The sequence below is a fragment of the Equus asinus genome, chromosome 2 (assembly GCF_041296235.1).
Source record: "Equus asinus isolate D_3611 breed Donkey chromosome 2, EquAss-T2T_v2, whole genome shotgun sequence".
In the NCBI taxonomy this organism is placed as follows: Eukaryota; Metazoa; Chordata; class Mammalia; order Perissodactyla; family Equidae; genus Equus; species Equus asinus.
This window is the reverse complement of record NC_091791.1, coordinates 12,385,822-12,406,573: the sequence shown is the minus strand read 5'-3', so window position 1 is coordinate 12,406,573 and position 20,752 is coordinate 12,385,822. Positions and strand designations below refer to the sequence as shown.

Genomic DNA, 20,752 nt, shown 5'->3' with positions numbered 1-20,752 from the left:
TCTATCGCTGCTCTGGAGCCTGGATCCCAGATCCCAGCCACAGTTACCACCTGGGACCGCCAAGATTTCTTTTCCCCTTCTTAATCAGCTCTGCTCTCCTCTGCCTTCTGAAATTCCGTTCTGAAGGTGACTCCATCCTTCCCCATCTCCATCCCAATGCTTCAGCCCACTTCTGGACTCTCCTCTGGACTGTGGTAACACCTTCCTAACTTGTGCCTCTGGACTAAGTCTTGCCCTGTCTAGCAATTGTCAACCCCCTGCTTAACCAGTGCGCGGTGATCTTTCTAAAACACAAGTTTGGTCTATTGCTGGTCACCTCCTTTGAAAGGAAGACCTTAGCTTGTTGTTGAAGACGTTTCAGAATCTGTTTCTTCCCTTTCTATCCAGCTTCATCTTGGGCTGCTCCCTCTATTCTACCTTACATTTTAGTTCATGGAACTCTGCTGCTGGAAGGGGTCACTCTGAGTCCCCACAGGATTTTGTGCAGACTCTGATAATCACAGTCATCCCATTATGTTGAAATTTGTGTATTCCTGTATCTTCCTCTGGTCCGTAGGGTCCTTGAGTGCCAGGAAGATGTCTGCCTCAACTTAGTCACTATGGTAAATACCTATTGATTTGTTTACTCATTACCACTCCTTCACCTTTTTTGGGAACTGCTCATCTCGTGTTTACTCCTACTGCATTTCTGTGGTTCTGTGCAGCAGCCTTTTTGAATCCCTAGCCAAAATGCTATAAGACCTTGGTTCAAGATGGACCAAGCAGCGTCTTCCCTGATATCTTGGAACTGGAAGACAGCGAGAGCAAAAGAGAGAGCAAAGGAGGGGAGAGCAAGCTCCCTTTCTTGATGCCTGGAATGTAAGATGTAAAAATGCGATAACTGCTAGCCGCCATATTCTGACGTGTCGATCAAGGTTACAGGGACCCAGTCTTCAGTGGAAGACACGACCTGCTGAAGTATAGCAAAGCATGGATGAGAGACTGGGAAAGAGGATTCCTGGTTGTGTTCTGTTCTTGAGGCTGGACTGCCCTTAAGTACTGTGATATCTCAGCATTTTTCCAGTAAAGAGCCCTGTTTGCTTAAGCTAGATTGGGTTGGAATTCTCTAGCAACCTCTATGAGGTAGACAGAATAACGCCTGTCTCAAGAAACCCACATCCTAATCCCCACAATCTATGAACAATTTACATTAATAGCAAAGGGGGATTGAAGATTAGTAGATCAAAGTTGCTAATCAACTGACTTTAAGATAGGGTGATTATCCTGGATTATATATGGACACAGTATAATCACAAGCACCCTTAAGAGTGGAAGAGGGAGGCAGCAAAGGAGGTCAGAGTGACGTGTTATGACAAGGGCTTGAATGGGTGTTGCCGACTTTGGAGGTGGAGGAAGGGGCACGAGGAAGGCAGGCGGCCCCTAGAAGCTGGAAAAGGCAATGGAACAGATTCTTCCCTGGAGCCTCCAGAGGGAGCGCAGGCCTGCAAGTCTTGAGTTTAGCCCAGGGAGACCCTTGCTGGACTTCTGATGCACAGAACTGTAAGACAACACACTTGTGCTGTTTTTTTTTTCCTTTTTCCTTTTTATTAAGATTATGATAGTTTACAACCTCGTGAAATTTCAGTTGTACATTATTGTTAGTCATGTTGTAGGTGCACCACTTCACCCTTTGTGGCCTCCCCTCACCCCCCCCCCCCTTTCCCCTGGTAACCACCCATCAGTTCTCTTTGTCTACATAGTTAACTTCCACCTATGAGTGGAGTCATACAGAGTTCGTCTTTCTCTATCTGGCTTATTTCACTTAACATAATATCCTCAAGGTCCATCCATGTTGTTGTGAATGGGACTATTTTATCTTTTTTTATGGCTGAGTAGTATTCCATTGTGTATATATGCCATATTTTCTTTATCCAATCATCAGTTGGTGGACACTTAGGTTGCTTCCACATCTTGGCTATTGTAAATAATGCTGCAATGAACATAGGGTGCATGGGACTTTTGGAATTGCTGATTTCAAGTTGTTTGGATAAATATCCAGTAGTGGGATGGCTGGGTCGTATGATATTTCTATTTTAATTTTTTGAGAAATCTCCATACTATTTTCCATAGTGGCTGCACCAGTTTGCATTCCCACCAGCAGTGTGTGAGGGTTCCTCTTTCTCCACAACTTCTCCAACATTTGTCACTTTTTGTTTTGGTTATTTTTGCCATTCTAACAGGTGTAAGGTGACATCTTAGTGTAGTTTTGATTTGCATTTCCCTGATGATTAGTGATGATGAGCATCTTTTCATGTGTCTATTGGCCACCCATATATCTTTTTTTGAGAAATGTCTGTTCGTGTCCCCTGCCCATTTTTTGATCGGGTGGTTTGATTTTTTGTTGTTGAGCTGTGTGAGTTCATTATATATTATGGAGATTAACCCTTTGTCAGATACATAACTTGTAAATATTTTTTCCCAATGAGTGGGTTGTTTTTTTGTTTCAATCCTGTTTTCCCTTGCCTTGAAGAAGCTCTTTAGTCTGATGAAGTCCCATTTGTTTATTCTTTCTATTGTTTCCCTTGTCTGAGAAGATCCTTTTGATACTGATGTCAAAGAGTGTACTGCCTATATTTTCTTCTAGAAGCCTTATGGTTTCAGGTCTAATCTTTAGGTCTTTGATCCATCTTGAGTTTATTTTTGTGAATGGTGAAAAAGAATGGTTAATTTTCATTCTTTTACATGTGGCTGTCCAGTTTTCCCAGCACCATTTGTTGAAAAGACTTTCTTTTCTCCATTGTATGCCCTCAGCTCCTTTGTTGAAGATTAGCTGTCCATAGATGTGTGGGTTTTTTTCTGGGCTTTCAATTCTGTTCCATTGATCTGTGCATCTGTTTTTGTACCAGTAGCATGCTGTTTTAATTACTGTAGCTTTGTAGCATGTTTTGAAGTCAGGGGTTGTGATGCCTCCAGCTTTGTTCTTTTTTCTCAGGATTGCTTTAGCAGTTCGGGGTCTTTTGTTGCCTCATATGAATTTTAGGATCCTTTGTTCTATTTCTGTAAAGAATGTCATTGGGATTCTGATTGGGATAATGTTGAATCTGTAGATTGCTTTAGGTAGTATGGACATTTTAACTATGTTTATTCTTCCAACCCATGTGCACAGAATGTCTTTCCATCTCTTTATGTCGTCATCAATTTCTTTCAGGAAAGTCTTGTAGTTTTCGTTGTATAGGTCTTTCACTTCCTTGGTTAAATTTGCCCCAAGGTGTTTTATTCTTTTTGTTGCGATTGTGAATGGGATTGTGTTCTTGAGTTCTTTTTCTGTTAGTTCATTGTTAGAGTCTAGAAATGCTACTGATTTATGTACGTTGACTTTATACCCTGCAACTTTGCTGTAGTTGTTGATTATTTCTAATAGTTTTCCAATAGATTCTTTGGGGTTTTCTATATATAAGATCATGTCATTTGCAAACAGCAAGAGTTTCGCTTCTTCATTGCCTGTTTGGATTCTTTTTATTTCTTTTTCCTGCCGAATTGCTCTGGCCAAAACCTCCAGTACTATGTTGAATAAGAGTGGTGAGAGTGGACACCCTTGTCTTGTTCCTGTTCTCAGAGGGATGGCTTTCAGTTTTTGCCCTTTGAGTATGATGTTGGAGTGGGTTTGTCATCTGTGGCCTTTATTATGTTGAGGTACTTTCCTTCTATACCCATTTTATTGAGAGTTTTTACCATAAATTGATGTTGGATTTTCTCAAATGCTTTCTCTGCATCTATTGAGATGATCATGTAGTTTTTGTTTCTCATTTTATTAATGTAGTGTATCACGTTGATTGACTTGTGGATGTTGAACTATCATTGTGTCCCTGGTATAAATCCCACTTGATCGTGGTGTATAATCTTTTTAATGTATTGCTGTATTCGGTTTGCCAAAACTTTGTTGAGGATTTTTGCATCTATGTTCAGCAGTGAAACTGGCCTGTAGTTTTCCTTCTTTGTGTTATCCTTGTCTGGTTTTGGGATCAGGGTGATGTTGGCTTCATAGAATATGTTAGGGAGTGCTCCATCTTCCTCAATTTTCTGGAATAGTTTGTGAAGGATAGGTATTAAATCTTCTTTGAATGTTTGGTAGAATTCTCCAGAGAAGCTGTCTGGTCCTGGACTTTTATTTTTGGGGAGGGTTTTGATTACTGTTTCAACTTTTTCACTTGTGTTTCGTTTATTCAGATTCTCTATTTCTTCCTGCTTTAGTTTTGGGGAAGTTGTAAGAGTCTAAGAATTTATCCATTTCTTCTAGGTTGTCCAATTTGTTGGCATATAGTTTTTCATAGTATTCTATTATGATCTTTTGTATTTCTGCGGTATGTGTTGTGATTTCTCCTCCCTCATTTCTAATTTTATTTGAGTCTTCTCTCTTTTTTTCTTGGTGAGTCTGGCTAAGGGTTTGTTTATTTTTTCAAAGAACCAATTCTTTGTTTCATTGATCCTTTCTACTGTCTATTTTGTTTCAATTTCATTTATTTCTGCTCTAATTTTTATTATTTCCCTCCTTCTGCTGACTTTGGGCTTTGTTTGTTCTTCTTTTTCAAATTCTGTTAGGTGTCATTTGATTACTTATCTGAGATTTTTCTTGTTTATTGAGGTGAGCCTGTATTGCAATGAATTTCCCTCTTGGGACCGCTTTTGTTGTGTCCCAAATGAGTTGATATGGCGTGTTTTCATTTTCATTTGTCTCCAGGTAGTATTTGATTTCTTCTTTAATTTCTTCAATGATCCATTGTTTGTTCAGTAGCATGTTGTTTAGTCTCCACATTTTTGCCCCTTTCCCAGCTTTATTTTTGTAGTTGATTTCTAGTTTTGTAGCATTATGGTCAGAAAAGATGCTTGATATTATTTTAACACTCTTGAATTTGTTGAGGCTTGCTTTGTTTCCCAAGATATGGTCTATCTTTGGGAATGTTACATGTGCACCTGAGAAGAATGTGTAACCTGCTGTTTTTGGATGGAGTGTTCTATATATATCTATTAAGTCCATCTGGTCTAGTTTTTCATTTAACTCTGTAATTTCCTTGTTGACTTTCTGTCTGGATGATCTATCCATTGGTGTTAGTGGGGTATTGAGGTCCCCTACTATTATTGTATTGTTGATATCTCCTTTTAGTTTTGTTAATAGTTGCTTTACATACTTTGGTGTTCCTGTATTGGGTGCATATATATTTATAAGTGTTATGCCTTCATGGTGGAATGTCCCTTTTGTCATTATAAACTGCCCCGCTATGTCTCTCTTTATCTGTTTTGCTTTGAAGTCTACTTTGTCTGATATAAGTATGGTGACACCTGCTTTCTTATGTTCCTTATTAGCTTGGAGTATTGTCTTCTATCCCTTCACTCTGAGTCTGTGTTTGTCTTTGGGGCTGAGGTGTGTTTCCTGGAGGCAGCGTATTGTTGGTCTTGTTCTTTAATCCATCCTGCCACACTGTGTCTTTTGATTGGAGAGTTCAATCCATTTACATTTAGAGTGATTACTGAAATGTGGGGGCCTAATGCTGCCATTTTATCACTTGTTTTCCAGTTCTCTTGCATTTCCTTTGTTTCTCATCCCATGATTTTTGGACTACCAATTCAAGTAGGTAGTTTTCTATATTGGCTTTCTTCTTATTTGTAATCTGTGTCTTTATTCTTGTTATTTGTTTAGTGGTTACCATGTGGTTTGTATAAAACATCTCATAGTGCACCTACAACATGATTAACAATAATGTGCAACTGAAATTTCACAAGGTTGTAAACTATCATAATCTTAATAAAAAATTAGAAAAAAACACAAAACATCTCATAGATGAGATAGTCCATTTTCTGATAGCCTCTTATTTCCTTCAATTAAGCCGTTCCATCCCATTCCTTTTCCCCTTCTAGGTAGTGATTGTCAGATTTTTTTTTTCCCTTCCTTCTTGTGTTGTGAGTTTGTGGTTAAAACGACAAGATTGTATTTATTCTTCATGTTTCCCTTCCTTTTATCTTTAATGTTATACTTAGCTTTTGCTAACCTGTTCTGATGGAGAGCTGCAACTTTCTGATTTTCTCTTTCTACTTATCTTCTTTGCTCTGGGTTTTGTAACCCCTTTCCTTTTTTTGTTTTTTCAGGTGTGAGGGTCTTCCTGAGCATTTCTTGTAGGGGAGGTCTTGTGACGATGAACTCCCTTAACTTTTATTTATCTGGGAAAGTTTTTATTTCTCCATCATATTTGAAGGATATTTTCACTGGGTAGAGTATTCTTGGCTAAAGTTTTTGTCCTTCAGAGTTTTGAATATATCATTCCACTCTCTTCTAGCCTGTAAGGTATCTGCTGAGAAATCTACTGACAGCCTTATGGGGGTTCCTTTGTAGGTTATTTTCTTCTGCCTTGCTGCCCTTAGTATTTTCTCTTTGTCGTTGCCTTTTGCAAGCTTCACTACTATATGCCTTGAGGTTGGTCTTTTTATATTGATAAAGTTTGGAGATCTATTAGCTTCTATCACATGGAGTTCCATCTCTCTCCCCAGGTTCTCCCCTGGGAAGTTCTCAGCCATTATTTCTTTGAACAGGCTTTCTGCCCCCTTCTCCTTCTCTTCTCCCTCTGGGATACCTATAATCCTTATGTTGCATTTCCTAATTGAGTCAGATATTTCTCGGAGAGTTTCTTCGTTTCTTTTTAGTCTTAGTTCTCTCTCTTCCTCTATCCGCAGCATTTCTATATTCCTATCTTCCAAATTACTAATTCTGTCTTCCATATTATTGACCCTACTATTCAGAGAGTCCAGATTTTTCTTAATCTCCTCCATTGTGTTCTTCATCTCTGACATTTTTGATTGGTTCTTCTTTATAGTATCAAGCTCTTTTGTGACATAGCTCCTGAACTCGTTGAGTTGTCTATCTGTATTCTCTTTTAACTCATTGAGTTTTTTAATGATGGCTATTTTGAATTCATTGTCATTTAGGTTATAGATTTCAGTATCTTCAGGATTGTTTTCTGGGTACTTGTCATTTTCCTTCTGTTCTGGAGATTTAATATATTTTTTCATACTGCTTTATGGCATGTATTTGTGCCTCCGCATAGAGATAGAGTTTAGTTACTGCTTCCACTTTCTTCCTTTGGAGGGAGTGGACAGCAGCTGTGTAATCTGCACTGACCAGGATCCCTGTCAGCTGTTGCTGACCAGATTTGGGCCCTTCCTCATGATCACAGTGGCCCTGTGGGGTCTCTCATCAGCTGTGGGGACAATCGCAACAGGGCCTCGGGTTGCTGGTGCCTACTGTCACAGACCACCTAGACACATTCCTCCCTTAGGGTCTGTATCAGTGTTATGGGCTTTCACAGCGGCCAGGAGCAGGTTCATCTAGACTCACAGCTCTGTCACCATCAGGGCCCACAAGGTCTCACTTGTCCACTATGGGCCGCAGCAGAGCTGTGGGTATCTACTGCAGTCTGTGGTTAGCTCACCCAGCTGTGCTACTTCTGCCCCAGGGCCTTCCAGCCTTGTGATTGCCCAGCAGGGCCTCTCCACTAACACTGCACAGAGGCTTTCCCTGTGACTACTGTGGGACCGTGGATTTTCCCCCTGGACCATGGAGCAGTCTCGCTGGGACTCCAACTTGCCACCGCCCACTCACATGGTCCCTCTGGGTCTCCCTTGCCCCCTCTGGGCCACAGCAGGACTTTGTGTGTTAGAGGTGGCTGGCAGATTGCTGTGCCAGCCAGGCTCCTTTTGCCCCAGGGCCTCCTAGCGTTCTGAATGCTAGGCAGGGCCTCTCCACTAAGGCTGAGTAGGCGCTTTCCCTGCAGCTGCTGTGGGACTGTGGATTTTCCCACTGGGCTAAGGAGCAATCGTGGGGGGGCTTAGGTAGAGCTGTAGTCACCTGTTTCCACTGTCGCGCTGCTGATGTGTGCGCACACCCGCCCTTGGTGCCGTGGCAATGTTATGAGCATATCAGCCGGTAGAAAGTCGCTTGCAGGAACTAGGTTGTCTGAGGGTCAGAGAGTTTTCACCTATCTCCACCTCCTCCCTGGGGGATGTCCGTCCACCTTCCGATGTATAGCAGCACGAGTCTCTCAGGGGTCCTGAGATGCTGTGTGGATATCCTTTGTCGACCAATGAATGTCCAATTAGTTGTAGTTCAAAGGGAGAGAGACAAAGAAAACTGCTCACTCCACCATGCTGCTCACATCACCCACTTGTGCTGTTTTAAGCTACCAAGTCTGTTACAGCAACAATAGAACATTCATACTCTCTAGCAACCTTACAATCACTGAGAACATCTCTACTCTCAACATCTCAAACTTTAAAATTCCTTTCTCTGTCCATTTTTACTCAGTGGTCTTAGCAAATTCCTTAACTATTTTCTACATTCTTCAGTCTCTGCCTCCACACACATGTATTTCATTTTCCTCCAAATTATGCAAATCTTCCAGCAGAGTTGCTGGAAAATGGAACAGTATCTCCAGTAGAGTAGCAATAGTAGACTTTGTTTTTACTATTATCATTCCAAAGGGATTTCTTACCTTGACAGAACCTAGAAGAATGCTCCTCTCATGAGCAGCTCCTTAAATGAAAATGAAACGTTTGTGAAATGAAAAATTTGTGAATTGAAAGTATGCTGACAAAAACCCGAAGAACAATTCCTTATAATTTATGGCAAGTTTTAATTAAGGAAAACTTTAAAATATTACTTAAAACTGGTCAAACCCCCATTTTTATTTAAAATTATGAAACAGCCTCAGCATTTATACCTATAGCCTACTTATTTCTTTTTGAGAACTCAAATGTTTGATCTTTATCCTTCTTCTCTGGCTTTTCATCTTTAAATATAAAATATATTGGTTTCAGTCTTATGGTCTTTCGATGACAACCTGAAAACTGTCTATATTTCTTAAAAGATAAAATGAACCCAACAGCACACACAAATTGTTTAATAAGGAAATGCTCCTAATTTATATTCAGCTGATCAAGTTGTGTGTCTTAAGACCTTCATATTGATTTTAATTTTATTTTCTTCAATATTTTAAATGAACAAGACACCCCATAGCTCAAGAGGTTTAGTAGCCATTCCTTCTCTGGAGTTTTTATTGCCTCCCCAAGTCTATCTATAAGATCTTTGTCATTAGTGTGGGACTGTCACATTAAGAGCTTGTGCGAACTCAGAATGTAATTAAATGTTGTAAACAGCAACTAAAGTTTTAAAGTGAAATGAGCATTTTGTTTACATTTAATTCAGAGCTCTGCGTGAGCATGCTACAAATGGGATTAGGTTAATTTGCCTGGGTTTTAATTAACAGACCACAGAAATGAAGGTGCGTATAGTGAAGTTTGTAGCCAGGCTTGGGAGCTGGAGCTCAAATCTCAGTTTGATGTAACTAATGATCTTAAGCAAATGGCTTGACGCTCCTTTTCTCTGTTATTTATTTTTTTTAATTGTGGAATGCTTAAAATATACAGAATAATAGAGCAAACTCACCACCCAGCTTTAACAAAGCTTAACATGTGGCCGTATTTGCTATGGAGTTTTTTGGTAAGAAATAAAACATTTCACATCTATGTAAACAACATGTCTCCCCTCTTCTTCCATCCTGTTTCTCTCCTTCTCTCTAAAGAATAACTTGTGTCACATAGTTGGTGAGTGTCATTCTTATGCTTTAAATAATTAACCTTTCATGTTTTTAAACTTTGCATAAATAGTATCCTACTGAGCATATAGTTTTTCAACTTTCTTGTTTTATGTAACATTTTGTTTTGGAGGCTTATCCATGTGGATATAGCTCTTGTTCCTTCATTTGAAATGCTTTGCCACTTTCTATTATATAAATATATGATGATTTATTTTTCCATTCTCCTATCAGTGGCTTTGAAATTGTGTCCAGTTCTTCACTTTTAGAAACAATCCTGTGGCAGGCATTTTTATACATGAACTTGAGGGAGAGGTTTTCTAGATTAGACATGAAACTGTTAGGATTTAGCGCATATACGTTGTGAAATTTCCCCAGTCTTGTCATGTTGCTCTCCAAAATGACTGGCACAGCAGCCATGTGGAAAAGCCCTGTTTCTCCGATTCGCACTGTTTCCATGGTCCCCAAGATCACTGCTTGGTTTGGCGATTTTCCAGAAGGACTCACAGAGCTCAGAAATAGTTTTGACTCATGGCTATGGATCATTACAGTGAAAGAATACAAAACAGGATTAATAAATGCAAAAGGCACATGGGGTCAAGCCTGGGGAGACCAGGCGTGAGCTTCCAGAAGTCCTCTCCCAATGGAGTTGGACAGGACGGGCTTGTTCCTCGTCAACTAACTGCAGCAACACGTGCGAAGCGTTTTCTGCCCAGGGGAAGCTTATTTGAGCCTAAGGGTCTGGAGATTTTACTGGAGGTTGGTCATACTTACAGTATTGCCTGTGACTCACTGTAGTTACTGAAACTCCAGACCTGCAGAAGGAAAGTAGCTGTTTACCATAGATCATGCTTTTGCACGAATTATCTAAACAAGCCAGGACAGCATGGGTAAGGTGTATAAAATGCCCTTCTCAGGTAGTAGCATAAGGGATATTCCAATAGCCCAGGTCCCAGGAGCCAGCCAAGTGCCCTCCCGAGAATGTACAAGATTTGAGCAATTGAGCCTGCGGAGTTAATTTTTCTACACACTTGCCAACCGGATATTTCCATTTTAAACTTTTAGCAATTTGATGAGTATGAAATAGAATCTCACTAGTATTTTAATTTTCATTTTCTTGATTATAAGTGTGGCTGAGTGAGTTTCCTCGTCTGTGAATTGTGTGTTCCTATTCAGTACCCTTTTTTTCCATTAGGATTTTTGTCCTTTCCTTATTGACTTGCAATTCTTTCCACATTTTGAATATTAGTCCTCAGTTGGATGTGAGTTGCAAGTATCTTCGCCCCAGCTGTAAGTTGTCTTTCCTTTATGTTCCTAGGTTTTTAAAAGTTATTTTCTATGAACTAGTGTTTCATGTTATTGAATGATTTTTCCTCATTCATTGGTGTATTAGTTTCTTGTGGCTGCTGTGACAAATGACCACAAACTGGATCACTCAAAACAATAGAAATTTCTTCCCTCACAGCTCTAGAGGCCAGAAGTCTGAAATAAAGGTGTCAGCAGGATTGATTCCTTCTGGAGGCTGTAAGGGAGAATTCATTCCAGGCTCTCTTCTAGCTTCTGGTATCTGCCACAATCATTGACATTCCTTGGCTGGTAGCTGCATTGCTCCAATCATGGCATCTATCTTCATATCACCTTCTTCTCTGTCTCTGTGTGTCTCTTGTAAGGATGCTTATTGTTGAATTTAGGGCCCACCCAGATAATCCAGGATGATTTCCTCATCTCAAAATCCTTAACAATTATATATGCAAAGACACCTTTTCCAAATAAAGTAACATTCATAGGCTTGGGGATTAGGACAAAGATGTATCTCTTTGGGGGTGACCATGCAGCCCACTACAACTGAGATAATCCTATCATTCTCTCCTTTAATCTATTAATGTAGTAGATTATATTTACAGATAGTCTAATGCTGAACCATCCTTGCCGTCATAGGATTGATCCTAGTTGACCTTAATGTTTTAACAGTATGTGTGTGCATATGCACGCATGCATGTGTGTGTGTATAATGGAGCCAAATTCAATTTCCTTATATTTTATTTAGCATTTTTGCATCTGTGTTCATAAAGAAGATTAGGCTATGATTTATTTTCTTGCCTAGTTTTGATTTCAAGGAGCCTTCCTTCTTTTTCTACTCCCTGGATTAGTTTGTGTAAAGCAGGGAAACATGGCTGTCAAACCCACTTGTATTTAGTAGGACTCAGTTTCCTCATAGGTCAAATGAGGATAATGCTGGTACCAACTCTGGGGATGGTTGAGAAGATTTAGTGAGACAAGGCTTGTGGCGAAGGGCTAGGCACACGGTGAGTACTCAGTATGGTTGGTTATTCATACTGAAGGTGACATCTGTTTTGAAGAACATGTGACTTTGCCATTGTTGATGCCTCCTGAAATTGTCCTCTCTTGAGATTTCTCTGATGTCAGCCCAAGCTCGCAGTGAGAGGCAGCTGGTTTAGAGGAGAGAACACTGGACTAGAGTCAGAAAACCTGGCACAATCCTTTTTCACCTGGATAATTTTGATCAAAACACTTATCCCTTTTTTTTTCCTGCTTTTGGACAGTTTTCTTTTCTGTTTTCAAGCAGTTTTGTCTCTATTGCTCTTTGTATAGGATCAGCATGCGTATTAACAAAAAGTTCCAGAGAGATTCTCTTTTACAAAAATAGGTCTAAATCCCACAAAATGTTCCTGAGAGGCATTCCTGCTCTTTGCACCTTTGCCCATCCTCTTTCTGCCAGAAAAAAAAGGATCATAAGTCACGTTGTCCGCCTCCACTCAATTCCATCCACTCAAGTAAAAGGACTTACCTTATCCGAAGGTGACAAGGAACTTTGTCCATTAGTGGACTGAGCAGATTTGATTTGTCTTTCAAAAGTGTTCAAGTTGATTAAGAACAATATTTAATGACTAATAGGAGTTACTGTTTATTGAGGTCTTATGCCACTCCAGGCACCCTGTTGAGGTCACTACATGGATCCCACCAGCCCTCTGAGTTGGGTACCTTCTCATCTTCATTTTATTGGTTGGAACACCAACACTTGGAGGGATAAAATAACTTGCCCAAGGCCACAGAAATGTAGGCATTTATCTAATCGTTAAATTTATTCCCATACCCTGACCAGCCACAGACTCACGAATGAGTAGCTGATGGAGATCCCAGAAGATCTCATTCAGAGAAGAGGAGACTAGGATCCCAGGGCATCTCTGAGCAGCCAGTGTGGTGAACTGGGGTCTGATCAGAGGGTGGCTGGAACAGAATGAGTTCCACTGGGTGAGTGACTTTTTTTTGTTTTTAAACAAAATATATGAAAACGTTCAAAGTTGAAAAGTTGCATTTGAGGTTATGATCATTTAATATATTCATGTTACTAAAACTGTTATGCTGGAAGTGGTTTCTTTTTGTGTTATAAAGGTTTAACTTTATATAAGCCAATGTGATTGTTACTCAATGTGATTTTTAACTCTTAAAAAAAAAGGTGTAGATGTATACAATTGTTAACAATGCCATGAAGGCACTTCCTTTCTCCTAAGGCAAAATAAATTTCTTATCAGAATATCTGGCTAGCCCTGAAATTTAAATTAAAGTAAAATTTTGGAGAAACAGCAAAAAAACCCCACAAAACTATTTACTGATTTCCATTTACTGTGTATCATTCACCTTGCAGAGTGCTCTTATATACATTAACTCTCTTGATCTGGGTGTCAGTGCTAAAGAAATATAGACAACTGAGCTCACCCAAAAGGATCACAAGTTCCGGTGATATGTCCCAAATAGTCATTGCTCTACTCAAAAAAAAAAAAAAAATGGAAGAAGCAGTGATAAAAAGATGAGCATACTCTCAGTAAAACATGAGGGAAGACCTGACCACAGCTAACTTGGTTAGAAATTGGACCCATACAGCAACAGCGATTGTGCAGCCTGCTCCAAAGGTCAACAGAACCTTTGCTGGTGTTTCCCAAAGCTCTGAGGACTGATTAATGGGCTTCATTAGCCAGTGTAATTGGGGGTTATGAGAGCTGCACCTTCTCCCCTGATGGGAGTGACAGGCACCAACTCAAATGCACGGAGCAGCCCTGTTATTAATGAGACTCACAAAAGTTTTAAGGCACTTTGAAAAATTACGACCCAAGTCTTATCTGGGTTGGTTAAAAGAGAAATGAAAACAAATAGAATTGTCAGATTGGGTAGCTCTTTACAACTGGTACATGAGAATTCAGAAAAAGTCACTGTCTCAGTCACGAAGACTTTCCTGTTCAATTTCTTAACAATGGTGATGAGGAAAATAAATATGAAAGGAACGGCTGAGTAATGATGTATGCCACCTCGAAGCCATTTCATCACAGGGTGTCAGAATGTCCAGGAGCCTGGCAGAATTACTTTTGGAAGGCAGTTCTTCAAGGAGCCAGGACATTTTTTTTTTTTTTGGATTTGTCTTTTTTTTTTTTATTAAGGTTATGAAAGTTAACATCCTTGTGAAATTACAGTTGTACATTATTGTTAGTCATGTTGTAGGTACACCACTTCACCCCTAGTGCCCTCCCCCCACCCTCCTTTCCCCTGGCAACCACTGATCAGTTCTCTTTGTCCATATGTTAACTACCACCTATGAGTGGAGTCATACAGAGTTCTTCTTTCTCTGTCTGGCTTATTTCACTCAACATAATACCCTCAAGGTCTATCCATGTTGTTGTGAATGGGACGACTTTGTCCTTTTTTATGGCTGAGTAGTATTCCATTGTATATATATACCACATCTTCTTTATCCAATCATCAGTTGCTGGGCACTTAGGGTGGTTCCACATCTTAAGGAGCCAGGACATTTTAATTGATATTTGTTTAAAATAGCACCTTGCACTTAACTAACCTAATTTCTGGGATCATGTCTTTGGCCTTTCAGAGAGACCTACTCAGAATTTCTTTGGGATCAATGCTACGATATATGTTCTGATCAGAGTTGGTCTCATAAGTGTTTGTTGAATGACTCTAAGATTTTGGAGGTTGTAGACCATGTCAGATTTGGTTCTATATTCCCATATGATTGAGAAAAGTTTGCTGAATGGAAACTTAGTCTAGATTGCTTTCTGTATCTGAGACAGGGCCTAGGTACTATATGGCATACAAAGATGCAGAAGATGTGGGTCTTGCCCTTAATGTCACATGACACTGCCATTTGGTTGGCTGGTTGGTCATGGCTGCCTGGAGTGCCGTGTTGAGAGAAATGTTGAGACCTAGTCTGGGATCTAGTGGGAAAAACACTATAATCAAATATAACGTCTGCCATGGGTGAGTGGGGAGGAAGATGGCACAGAGTGACATATTTTCATCACTGGTGCAAAAAGAGTAAATAAACATAGTACGCTATAGCAAGTGTCAAGGAGCATAGGAACTATGTAAATAATATAATCATGTGTTGCTTAACCACTGGGACACATTCTGAGAAATGCGTCATCATTGTGCAAACATCACAGAGTGCACTTACCCAAACCTAGATGGTATAGCCTGCTACACACCTAGCCTATGTGGTACTAATCTTATGGGACCACTGTGGTATATGTGGTCCATGGTTGACCAAAACGTGATATGCGGTGCATGGCTGTGCTCAGTGGTAGTTCCCATGAGGGTGCTAATACCTTCCACCTTCAGGGCCAGTGGTTGTCCTGGACTATTATGGACACCCTGCCTGCACGTCTTGGGAAAGAAGGCAAACACCATGGAGCGGCTCAGGTACACGTGACAGCAGCTGGTCTGTGGAGATGCTCCCGAGAGCCAGGCAGAATGACATTGTGGTCACCTTGTAACTGTCCATACACTCGCTTCCCAATGCTGGCAAGCCCCTACCCTCCTTGGTCTTTGGAAACTATATAGAATTTGTCACAGAAAAGCTTGCCTTTTAGAATCAGATGAAGAGGTTTTGTTTCTTATACCCAAAATGCAGCTTCGAGAAGGCCTTCAGGTTTGTTAATGTGGCCAGATTACAGACTGTGTGCACTGAAAAGCTTACCGTGCCATCGGCATATGAATTCATAATAAGACTGATGTTAAATCATAATATAATTAGTTTTTAAAAATGCCATGAGGCCTATATACATGCTGAAATTTAAGTGGCTTCTTGTTGGATTTTAAAATTTCTTCTCTCTCTCCCTGCTTTGCTGGTACCCTGGGTATGTACTTATTTTGCTCGTTGGATAATCCAGTCCCGGCTGTGACCCTCCCTCGCAGACAGGCAGGGGGGTGGCAGGACGAAGACCAGAGCTGTGTGGCATTCTTGTAGCCATGCCCATAGTTACTCCATGTTTTAGCTGTTCTAACTCCAGTCTCTGAAAAATATACTTTCTAAAAATTCTTACTGATGCTGTTCCCAATGTCTTTTTTGCTCTGCCCTCACAGAAGGCGAAGGGCTCTTTAGCAGAACTGACAGAACAGGATCAGAGGCCATGCTCAGCACCCAGGATGAGCTGTAATTCATCCTGACACCTCTGCTTCAGGAGAGTTGAGGCTGCCAGAGAGGGGCATCTCCTGGCTGGCCAGCGGGCTTCTTGGTGCTGCCCCCTCCCTGCATTAAAGCCATCTTGAGTCCTCATAGGGCCCTCAGCAGCCAGCCTGCTAGGTTGAAAGTAGGCATTGGGGAAATTCCTCAGCTCTAAATAATTCCAGTTGTAACACTCTGAAAAGACAGATTTCTCCCTGTAGGTATCAGCAAATATAAAAAGTTAGTTCCATCTGCCACCGCATCCTTGAATAAAGAGGTCATTAGTAGCCAGCACTTCTCACATGCACCCATGGAAGACCAGAATGTCTGTGATGTCAGGTGAATATTCATCCAGAGAAAAGAGGCTGGAGGGCTGGAGGGAGGTCCTCTGACTTCTTGTCTTCCCAAGTGATGTCAAAAAACCTGTCTTGGCTTATCTGTTCATTAAGAAAACTTGCGGCTGAGACACATTCGTTCTGACTATCAGGCTCAACACACATTTCTTGCCTACGTCTTGCTCTAGGCTGGACATTGGGATTTCAAAGACAGCTTCTGTCCTAGCCAAGGCCCAGTCCAATAACAAGAAAGACACACAAACCAACAGGTATGACTCAGCATGATAAGGGCTGTCCTGGTGGAATATACCCTGGAGCCATCGTTTACTCTCTATCTTAATTCACAATCTATTCAACAGGAAGTCCTGATAAAATTCTCTGCTCAAAATCCTCTGATGTGTCCCTATTTCACTTGTTGTAAAAACCCAACGTCCTCAGAATGGCCAACCAGTCTGCCACACTTGGTCCCCGTGGCCTCTCTGATCACTGCATCTTGCTCACTTACTCTCCTCCAGCCAAACGAGTCTCCTGCCACTCTCTGTGGCTCAGCCTGGAATGTTCCTTCCTCACATGAGTAACTCCCCCTCCTCCCTCAACTTTGTGCTCGGATGTCACCTACTCAACGAGGTCTGCCCTGACTCCCTATTTTAAATTAGAAGGCTCCTCCCCAACCCCGTGCTCCGGATCCCTGAGCATGATCTATGCTTTCCTGCTTAACTATCCGCTCTATTTTCCCCACGGCATTCCTCGCTGTCCAGCATACCATATTTCATGTACCTATTATGTTTGCTGTCTGTGGATCCAAGTTGAAGTGTAACCTCCACATGGCAAGACTTTTGTCTGTTGGTGCCTGGGTGTATCCCAGGGCCTAGAATGGTGCTTGGCACATGGTAGACTCTCCGTGAATATTTGCTGGATGAATGAGTGATTGCATGAATGTGTTACGGAACTAGGTGCTTTTTCGCCCACTGCCCAGAAAGCCAAACACTGAGACGACGAGATTGCAGCAGAGAGAGGGTTTAATCACAAGGCAGCCATGCGAGCAAGTGAGAGCATGAGTCTCAAATCCGCTTCTCCGAAAATAAGGGCTCAGGGATATTTATGGGATGGGGGAAGGAGGTCTGAAATGTGGAGGGAGGTGATTGGAGGCGAGATAATTGATGATCTGCGAAAGCGTAGTCAGACTTCATGCCTCTTCATAAGACCCATGTTCACAAAATGGCAGTGTTAGCATGATCTGAGGGTGGAATTTTTAGCCTCTTGACGTCAAAAGGTCGTCTATCGGATATTTGCATGATGAGGTGGTGGTCTCAACCTGCCTGGAGTGGACAAAGGGGTTCTAATTCCTGAAAAACGGCTCGAACACCCATTACCATGGTGACCCAGGCTCCAGGAGATGTTATCTATAGGAGCCTAGTGGGAGTCAGACAGCATATTGCCTAAACAGCACAGTTAACAATGGGTGGGTTAAACAGCTAAAAGCTAAATCAGTAATTGCAAAAAGGAAAAAACCCTTTAGTTCCTAGCTACTTAATCATCAATGGCTAACTCTCTGCCAGTTTCCAATGAGCGCATGAATGAGTGCATAAACGCACACTTTGCTGTGGGAACAGGGAGTGACTATCACAAGGGACTGGTGTGGATGTCTGAAAGGTTTCAATCATGAGGCTGCGACTTCTGAGCTGGGGGTTGTACGGGCAGCTGGAGCGTGAGGGGGGAGAACGGGTGGGCTGCGTCTCGGGCAGTGGGAACAGCACTCAGTAAGGCACAGGGGCCTGAAAAGGAAAATCGAAGTGCACGCACTTGTTACCATGACAGTTTTGTGACATCTAAGTATGCCTGTCCTGCCACCTCTTTATCTTAAATGATGCGTTCTATTTTTCTAGATTCTGAAGTTTTGTAGGCTTCGTTGAATCTGGGTCAAAATTCCTTTGGTTTGCAATACTGCTCTGAAAAGCAAATTCTTATCAGGAGATTGAAATTTGAAACTCGAAAATGGGGGGTATTCTCACCCATTCCAGACAGATTCCTAAGGTATTTGAAAGCATAAATCGATACATCTAAACCTGTGTAGTTAGACACGCAGAGACTCAGATTTATTAGTATTGATTTTCACAGGGAAAGAGAATGAAAATGTCAGTTAAGATGGCTAGTTATTGGTAGATGTCTCCCCACCGCAACCTGATGTCGTTTAGGGAGCGGAAGCTGGTTGAATTTGACGATGTCCAGTCTGCATGTCCAAGGAAGGTGACAAGATGACGTATGAAGTGTTGGCTGGGTGTTTCACTCTATGGGACTCAAATATTGTAGATGAAATGATACCATCCAAATTTATTCAGAACTCTAAAGAAACAAATAAAAACTCAGGAATTCTATGCATGAGATTTAAAAAAACAACAATAAAACCCAGTCAAGCTGGGGTGTGGCATAGTAGAAAAAGCACTAGATCTTGAGATCTACACCCAAAGTTAGAATCCTGGCTCCACCCCTGGGACCTTGACCACGTTACTGCACTTTTCTGAGTCCAGGTTGTCTCGGTTACAAATAGTGGGTGTGTTGTCTAAAAAGACCCCACACAGGCACTCAAAAATTATTAGTGAAATCAGAATCTGAAAGTTATGATTCAGGCAGACACGCATGAACATTTTGTAAATAAAAAAGAAGCTAAATCTAGAAAATATTAGTCAACATGATGGAATGCAAAGATTACAGAAAGAGATGACAGTAACTAGAGAACACCATTTTATATTTTCTAATGTTATGGATGAAGTTAGTATTCATTACTACAACACTGATTCACTTGGGATTGAAAAGGGCTGCCATATGCCTGGCCATGGGAACAGAGTCATAATTCATTACTGTTAAAATAAAATCATTAGGATGACATATTGCCAACATAAGGAACACAGTCACAAAGCTCTAGAAAAATAAACAGTTCATGAGTGAGCTTCCATTGGTAGGAATGCTTGAGTGATTATGATATTGTGGCTCATTCTTTATCCTAAACTTGTCACCAGACATCGGATGAAGAAAACGAGAAGGAGAAAGGTTATATTTAGCAAGAAAAGACAGGAGCACTGTGCCCTTAACTGACCTGCTAGTCATAATCTCTTTGCTGTACAACTTGTCCTTATCTTTGGCTGACCAGTATCCAAACTCCTTTTGGTATTTGAGGACTCCCCCACCTTCTGTGGCTTGGAAGGGGGCAGGGTCTACTGGGAGAGGATGACAGAGCCACATCCTCCCTCTTGAAGCCCCCAGTGACAGAGAATAATCTCTGGTTCCATCTGCTTCCCCGAGGTATGGGACAAAGCCATTCATGGCTGAACAGGGTTTGAGAAACATTTTTTTGGGTGCTTGGGGTGGGCAAGACACCTGTATTGACACGGAATTGTGAAGCCCCATGCTGGATTTAGAGAATGAAGTACATTGGTTTCTGAGTGTGACTTGTAAGGGAATGATTGACAAGATTTGAGCATAAAAAGAGGTAGATAATGCAAATGAAAGTGCTTTGCAAACTGTAAAGTACTAGAAAAATGTTGGCTTTTTAAAATTTTCTATCTTCTAGGTTAATCTCCATACTATATAAAGAACTTACACAACTCAACAACAAAAAATCAAACAACCCAATCAAAAAATGGACAGGGGACATGAACATACATTTCTCCAAAGAAAATATACAGATGGCCAATAGGCACATGAGAAGATGCTCATCATCACTGATCATCAGGGAAATGCAAATCAAAACTACACTAAGATATCACCTTACACCTGTTAGAATGGCAAAAATAACCAAAACAAAGAGTAACAAATGTTAGAGAGGTTGTGGAGAAAAAGGAACCCTCATACACTGCTGGTGGGAATGCAAACTAGTGCAGCCACTATGGAAAACAGTGTGGAGATTTCTCAAAAAATTAAAAATAGAAATACCATATGACCCAGCCATCCTACTATTAGGTATTTATCTAAAGAACTTGAAATCGGCAATTCCAAAAGTCCCATGCACCCCTATGTTCATCGCAGCATTATTTACAATAGCCAAGACGTGGAAGCAGCCTAAGTGCCCATCAACTGATGATTGGATAAAGAAGATATGGCATATATATACAATGTAATACTACTCAGCCATAAAAAAAGGATAAAATAGTCCCATTCACAAAAACATGGAAGGACCTTGAGGGTATTATGTTAAGCGAAATAAGCCAGATAGAGAAAGATGACTCTGTATGACTCCACTCACAGGTGGAAGTTAAACATGTAGACAAAGAGAACAGATTAGTGGTTACCAGGGGAAAGGGGGGATGGGGGGTGGGCACAAAGAGTGAAGT

The 20,752-nt window shown here is 41.0% G+C and overlaps 1 long non-coding RNA gene across 2 annotated transcripts in view; it reads left to right on the top strand.

The window, feature by feature from the left end:
- The window catches only part of LOC123277829 (uncharacterized), a 43,231-nt gene that overhangs the window by 20,961 nt on the left and 1,518 nt on the right, over positions 1–20,752 (top strand). For both annotated transcript variants that reach the window (XR_011493519.1, XR_011493518.1), the window contains one exon: positions 12,742–12,890. This is a non-coding gene — a long non-coding RNA (uncharacterized lncRNA). The remainder of the gene's footprint in view (positions 1–12,741; positions 12,891–20,752) is intronic.